Here is a 7,476-nt window from a genome sequence, read left to right as displayed (position 1 = left end):
ATGCAGGGTGCTGTTATGATGCTAGCTTTATATCTTGAGATGAAGAAGATTGAATGCTGTAGTTATATTAAAAACATGAAGGTCACATGTCTATATATGGTCTGTACCTTAATGGTACTATAATATGGTTGATCTTCTAATTTATTTCCTGAAAAGGTGATGATTTGGAGTCTTGATAAGTAGGTGGGTAATGAATGGGGGGAAAATGAGGCTATGATTATGGAATATAGAATATTACATCTAGAACATACTTTAAAACATAGAACTTATCATTGGCTATAGAAGGTTAGCTCTGGGAGCTACCTAGAAGAGACAGAAACAGACATACATATATCTAGAGAGGCACACACACAGAGAGACAGAGAGACAGAGAGAGAGACAGAGTGACAGATACAGACACACACACACACATACACACACACACACATGCACACCAAGACAGCACTGCCTCCATTGTGTATGACCATTCAACTTCTGAATTTAGAGGAATCATGTTCAAACTTAAAAGTAGGTACCCTAAATTATACTGTCTTTGTCTTTTGCTGTCCCTATCCAGAATTATCACTGGAAAAACCTTTGAATATTACTGTCTTATAAGTTTGTTCCACATATGTTGTTAAAAGGGTCTTAAGATCCTTTAAAAGCATTCAGGGTAACACATTTTAAATGCAATAGAGTCTTTATTTCATCCTAAAAAGGCAACCTCCCCAAAAATAAAACCCCAAGACCTCTTAAAAATAAAAACAAAATACAATAAACAATAAAAAGTACTTACTATAGATTAGATATAGAAAATATAATTCTCCTTTGCCACTGGTAAATTTTTCCTTTCCCTAAGTAATAACATTCTGGTGAAGGTCATTTTCACTCCTTGGTCACATATAAGCACTCATATTTTGACATTACCCTATTGGCTTGAGTTCCTTTTAAAGGGAAATGCATTGAAGGTCACTAGAGAGATAATCTCTTACGGTATTTCTATGAAAACAGAGACCATGAAAGGTAAACACACTTTGAGTTGTTAGATGGAGAACTTTCTGACATTTTAATGAATTAGTTTTCCACTCAACATTGTCATATTGGTGAAAGCATAGATCACACTAATCGAGGTGGATGGGGCCTTAGAGGATGTCTAGGATAGACCCCTAATTTGCCAATGATCAAACTCAACACCAAAGAGGTTGTTATTTTCCTAAGGTCTTATAGGTTGTAATGGCATGGCCATGACTTGAACCAAGGTACCTTGATTAAAAAATGGGTACTTTCTTCATAAAATTCTGGGAAAATGTTATGAGTTTCTCCATTCACATCACCTGGATTGAAGGGGTTGGGAGTAGCTTTAGGTATCCTAAAATCCAGCCTTCTAGTGAGAGAAGTTCCTGGGGTTGGCTCTCTAACAACTCCAATTTGGAGAGTTCTAAGAGCAGAGGTCAAAGTCCATTTGTATTATTGTATCTTATTATGTATTCTCCCCTAATGATATGAGTCTCCATGCTGTACTGATGTGCCTCTATGCCAAGACACTCATTAGCAACCCTGGGGTAGAACCCACCTACTTCTACTTCTAATGTTCTGAAGAGCTTTCAAGATCCCTCTAGAAAAGGTGGGGAAAGGCCAAAAAAGTCTACTTCTGCAACCTATCATTCCCCTCTACTTTCTTTATAATCCCAGCATTCCAAAGGACCATGGCTCCTGTCATGATCCATTAATCCTCAACTGTTGTGATATAATCAAAGAATCAAAGAAAGACTTATTTACCCTTTAAGGTCTCCAGAATGACCAGGAAGTTCTGCTATCACCTTCCCCTCTCCCCCCAATAGAATAAAGAAAAAAGAATATCAGAACATAAAATATTAGATTTCCCACCCTCCTAATACATACCCGCTTTAATCTTTGAACATTGTAGTAAATGGAAGAGATATAGGACTGGAGATGAAGATTTTTTTTTCTGATTTAAATGGAAGGGAAGACAATAAACATTTCTAAATATAGATTAGTGGCCTAGACTCTGATTCCTGTTCAAATTCTGGAATGTTCAAATTTTTTTCAGTTGTGTACAACTCTGTGACCCCATTTGGGATTTTCTTAGCAAAGATACTAGAGGGTGTGCCATTTCCTTCTTTAGCTCATTTTACAGATAAGAAAACTGAAAGAAACAGGGTTAAGTGACTTGCCCAGGGTCACACATCTAGCACATATCTGAGGCTAAATTTGAATTTAGGCCCTCCTGACTCTATGCAGTGTTCTATCCACTGCACCATCTTGTTGCCCCAATTATCTAATCTTCCCTTCCCTTACTTTGCCCTATTGCATTTTACAAATGATTAAAAGTGAAGCTGATGGGGCAGCTAGGTGGTACAGTGGATAGAGCACCAGCCCTAGGGTCAGGAGGACCTGAGTTCAAATCCGACCTCAGACACTTAACACTTACTAGCTGTGTGACCCTGGGCAAGTCACTTAACCCCAAATTGCCTCACCAAAAAAAAAAAAAGTGAAGCTTAGAAAAATGAAGCAACTTGCATAAAGGCTCAATGGGGAGTAACCAGTAGGATTGGTATTTAATGCCACATTATTTACTCTATTCCATGTCTTTCTATTATGTCATATTGAATTTCACCAAGGCATTTTGATAAAGGCTTTTTTGATGTCCATGTGGATAAAGTGAAAAGATATGAATGAGAAGATAATACACTTAGGTAGATTAAGAATTTACTGAATAACCATGCTCAGAATTGGGTAATTGATAGATAAGTGACAGCTTGGAAGGAAGTCTCTAATAGACTACCCCAATGGTCTGTTCTTAGTCCATTTTTGTTTAAAATGATCAATAAATTGGTTGAATCTATTTGTTGTTCAGTTGTTTCAATGTTTGACTTTTTGTGCTACCATGTGGGGCTTTCTTGGCAAAGGTACTGGAATGGTTACCATTTTCTGATCCAGCTCATTTTACAGATGAGAAACCAAGGCACAAAGGGCTAAGTGACTTGCCCAAGGTCGCACAATTAGTAAATGAGGCCAGATTTGAACTCATGAAGATGAGTATTCCTGATTCCAATGCCAGTGCTCTAGCCATTGTGCCACCTAGTGGCCAATAAAGCTATACATGGTATATTAATCGAAAAGCAGAAGAGTTTTCCACTTTATAGGAGAAAAGATTCATAACAATTCAGGCTTACCAGAAGTAGAATGGGCTGTCTGAGGAAGCAGCTAGTTTTCTATTACTGCAGGTCTTTAAGAAAAACCCCAATTTTAATTCTTCTCAGAAATGTGATAGAAATTCTGAATCAGCATTTGGATGGCATCTGAGGACCTTTCTGAATCTGAGATTCTGATAATAGAATGTTAGAACAAAGAACAAAGAAAGGCACCATAAATATCATCTGGACTCTTTCATTTTAATTGATCCCCAGCACTGGGAGAATGACTTGTTCAAAGTAATATAGCTAATTACTAACAAAAGCAGACCTGGAGACTAAAACGCCTACTGAGGAATGATGTATCCAATCCCCTTCTGAATTCTGATTATGGCCAATACACAGGCAGTCAGCTCGTCTCTTCCCCTTTCCAATAACTGTGGCAGTTCAATATTTTCCTTAATGAGTACAGTTCCAAAAGTTCCTGATTATACTTTCTTAGCTCAGTGGGATTGTGCTTTACAAATATTTATAATTTAATAATAATAATAATAACAATAATATTTACATAGTCCTTACTATGTGCCAGGCACTGTGCTAAGCACTTTACAATTACTATCTCATTTGATCCTTCCAAGAAACCTTCTAGGTAAGTGCTGTTATCCCCATTTTCTGCCTGAGGAAACTGCAGCAAAAAGAAATTAAGTAACTTGCCCAAGGTCACGCAGCTGGTAAGTATCTAAAGCCAAATTTGAATTCTTCTTCCTTTTACGAGTACCTTTTATTTTTATTTGTCTATTTATATTTATTTAATTTACTTTTTTTAACCTCATGTGTCTCATTTCCATTTTCTTTGCATTTCTCTATTTATGTTTAGCTCATTATCGAAGGATTATAGAATTAACTAGAAGAGACTTAAGAGGTTATGTATTCTATCTCCTCAATTTTACAGATGCGGAAACTGAGACAGAAGTGTGTTGTTGTTTTTTTTCTAGTGGGGTACAATGTAATAATGTTTTAATTACCCTTCTCCCTCTAATTTCTTTATGTGTAGGGCATCTGAGGTGGGAGTAACACCAGAGAGTAGGAAAGGAAAAACATTTAAAGAGAGAAAAAAGAATCCTGTTTTTATCCTCTGTCTGGCAAGACAAGCTCTAAGTGTCTCCTCTTTGAGACTCAGACAAAACATGGTTGAAGCTCAATTGACGACTTAATTGTGCCAGGCAATTCAGAGGCACTCAGAGGTGACATTACCTGCCTGGCTGACCCTTGTTGAAGGGAAAGGATCATTTATCAGAACAGTTTCCAAAGGGCCTTGTTTCATGGGAGTGTCTGCAATGGACAGATGCTACTATCAGTGTCAAGCTGAGAGGTGCTATGAGTGTTTAAGGCAGACACCAAACACACCTTTAGTTTTCGTTCCAGCCTTTGGGAATAGTTCCCAGAGGGCCAATGGAACCCTCCAATTTCACCCAACATTTTTCTCCCAGTTTTAATCTGGCTGGGGTGTTAGAATTTCCACTTTTCAGAAGCTTTGAAACCAAGCTCTTCACTTCCCTCTATACTGCAGGATTTCTTTACATCATTCCCCACCTCTGTTTTTTAATTTCATTTTAAAGCCAAGGAGCTACAATCTTTGTAAACAAACTAATCAATCAATAGGATCAGCCATGAAAGGGAGAGAGTGAGTAATTTGATGGATTCCAGGCAATTAAAACAACAACAAGAAACAACTTGTATAAATGAATGGACTGCTTATCTGAGGAAATGGAGTCCCCCCTCAGGAGTCCTCAAAAGATCACATGGATTCTTTCCACTCAGTCTATTAAATCTTTCACATGCATGGAGGAGATGATACAATTCAGAGGATTAGCATTTAGGGTTTGCAAGCCCTGTCTGGAATACAAGAGCCTGTTCAATTCCATAGATATTGGTTAAAGATCTGATACAGGCAAGGCCCAGTGCTCTGTGCAAAAAAGAGATACACAAATGAAAAATTAGTCTCCCTTCTCTCAAGCAGCTCATAATCTAATGGGGAGAAATACAAATTACAGATAAACATAAGAAAAAAGGTGAACAAGGAAGCCAATTGATGCAGTAGCTAAAATTCTGAACTTGTTATTAGAAAAATCGGAGCTTGAATCCTGCCTCTGTGACCCAGGGCAAATCAATTAACCCCTCTATGACTCAGTTTCCTCATCTAAAAAAAATTGAGGAGCTAGGATAATCTCTGATGTCCCTTCTAGCTCTAATTATATGACACTATGATAATGAGTTTAGTATAAAGACAGAGATACAAAGAAAGTATAATGAGAAATTCTAGTAGGGACAATATTGCTTTCATTGAGATTAGATATCTAGAGTTGGAATCCTTATGACAAATATAAGTTATGCAACACATTGAAAGCCCGCTACAGTTAAGCTTAGTGCTTCCCCAAACCAACCTGCATTAAAAATGTCTCTAGGACTCCTCTTTTAACTGCTATTGGATATTTGTTTTGCTTTATAAAGTCTTATTTTTTTGCGTGAGACAATTGTGGCCCAGGGTCACACAGCTAGTAAGTGTTAAGTGTCTGAGGCCAGATTTGAACTCAGGTCCTCCTGACTCCAGGGCCAGTACTCTATCCACTGTGCCACCTAGCTACTCTATAAAGTCTTCTTAATCTCTTTTTGAATAGTTTTCTGACCAGAGACTGAGAGTTCTGTAAGATGACTTGGGGATAGGGAGATTTGAATACCCAGAAACACCTGTCCAATGGTGGGTTTGACATGCTTCATGTAGTCCTTACCAACTTTTGCAGACTTCTCTGCTATTTTCTGCTATGAAACCCATGCTTGGATACACTTGCCTACTGTCTCTCCCCCAAACTGTTCTTATACTTTTCCACCTCCTTTCACTTCCCATCATGTCACAAATGCCATGCAGGTTCAGAACAACTGTCCACTCAAAATATGGTTGGAACAAAAAGTGCTTCATAGCAGCCAAAAAATAAAAAAGGAGAATAAGAAAGAATGATTCCTCCCTCAATGACAAGGGATTAGTTGAAGCAGAGTATGGGGAATCAAGACCTGCTTGGCATGAGAGAAGAGGTTTATAGGAAAGGGATTAGGAAGAAGATGAAAGAAGTGATGATGACTCAGGCAAGAAATTCCCATGGTCCAGGGTTTGTCAGAGAATAGCAGCTTTTGATATTCAAATCGTTGTATAAAATCCTTTCCACAAAGCTCAGTTCAGATGCCACCTTCTACATGAAGACATATTTGATATCCAGAGTTAAACTATTCTGTCCTCAAGTATTCTGTTTTTATTATTTTTAAATATTAAAATACTTGTTCATACATTATTTCCATTTTTCAATATATCCTTCCCCTACCCACAAAGAACAGTGTCCCTATACCAAAGAGTAAAGAAAAAGGGGAAAAATAAGCAAACAAACATATAAATCAAATCAAACAGTGTATACTGCATCACTCCTTGATAGTCCCACAGCTCTATAGAGAGGGAAGACCATGCATTTTTGTATCCTTTTTTTTTAGGGGAAATCTTGGTCATTATAATTATATAGTATTTGGTTTTGAGTTGTGTTTTTATTTTTTGTCTTTTCTACTTATGTTGTTGTCATTGTAAACTCTGTGTTCTTAGCTCTTTACTATATTTTGGTTAAGGTCCTATAGGTCTTCCCATGTCACCTTATAGTTTTCATATTCATGATTCCTTAAAGTATATTCCAGTAATAAAGCAATATTTACTTACATAAACCAATTTGGTTTAAAATCTAATTAGTCTATACAAGTCTTGGTTTATTGTTCTTTGTTACTAAAAGAAGTTCAGCTCTAAATATATTGGTGTATGTGGGACCTCTATAGCTTTGATCTCTTTGGAATGTACACAAAATGGTGAGATCTTTTGGGTCAAGGGATATGGAAAGTTTTGTCCTTTTTAGTGACTGTTGTTTGTTGACAAATTGATTCTCAGAATGGTTGGACTAGTCTGTTGCTCCAACAGCTGTATATTTCTGTGCCTGTCTTTCTACAACTAACGCTGATCATTTCCATATTTTCTCATCTTTATCAATTTGCTGAATGTGAGATGAATCCACAGGGTTGTTTTGATTTCCATTCCTCTTATAAGAATGATTTGGTGTCAGTTTTTCATCAGGTGGCTAATGGACTGCCATGAATGCTTTTTTTGACAGTCATTTGTTGACCATTAGGAAATGGCTTGGGGGTGGGGGGAGGTTCTATATTTGTGTAAGTTTCCTAAACATATGGAATATCAACCCATTTTCAGAGATATTTGATATAAATATTTTATTTTCAAGATCAGTTGGCATTAGGGAAT

The sequence above is a fragment of the Dromiciops gliroides genome, chromosome 1 (genome assembly GCF_019393635.1).
Source record: "Dromiciops gliroides isolate mDroGli1 chromosome 1, mDroGli1.pri, whole genome shotgun sequence".
NCBI classification, from domain to species: Eukaryota; Metazoa; Chordata; class Mammalia; order Microbiotheria; family Microbiotheriidae; genus Dromiciops; species Dromiciops gliroides.
The sequence above is the reverse complement of the archived record's forward strand: the minus strand, read 5'-3'. Positions refer to the sequence as shown.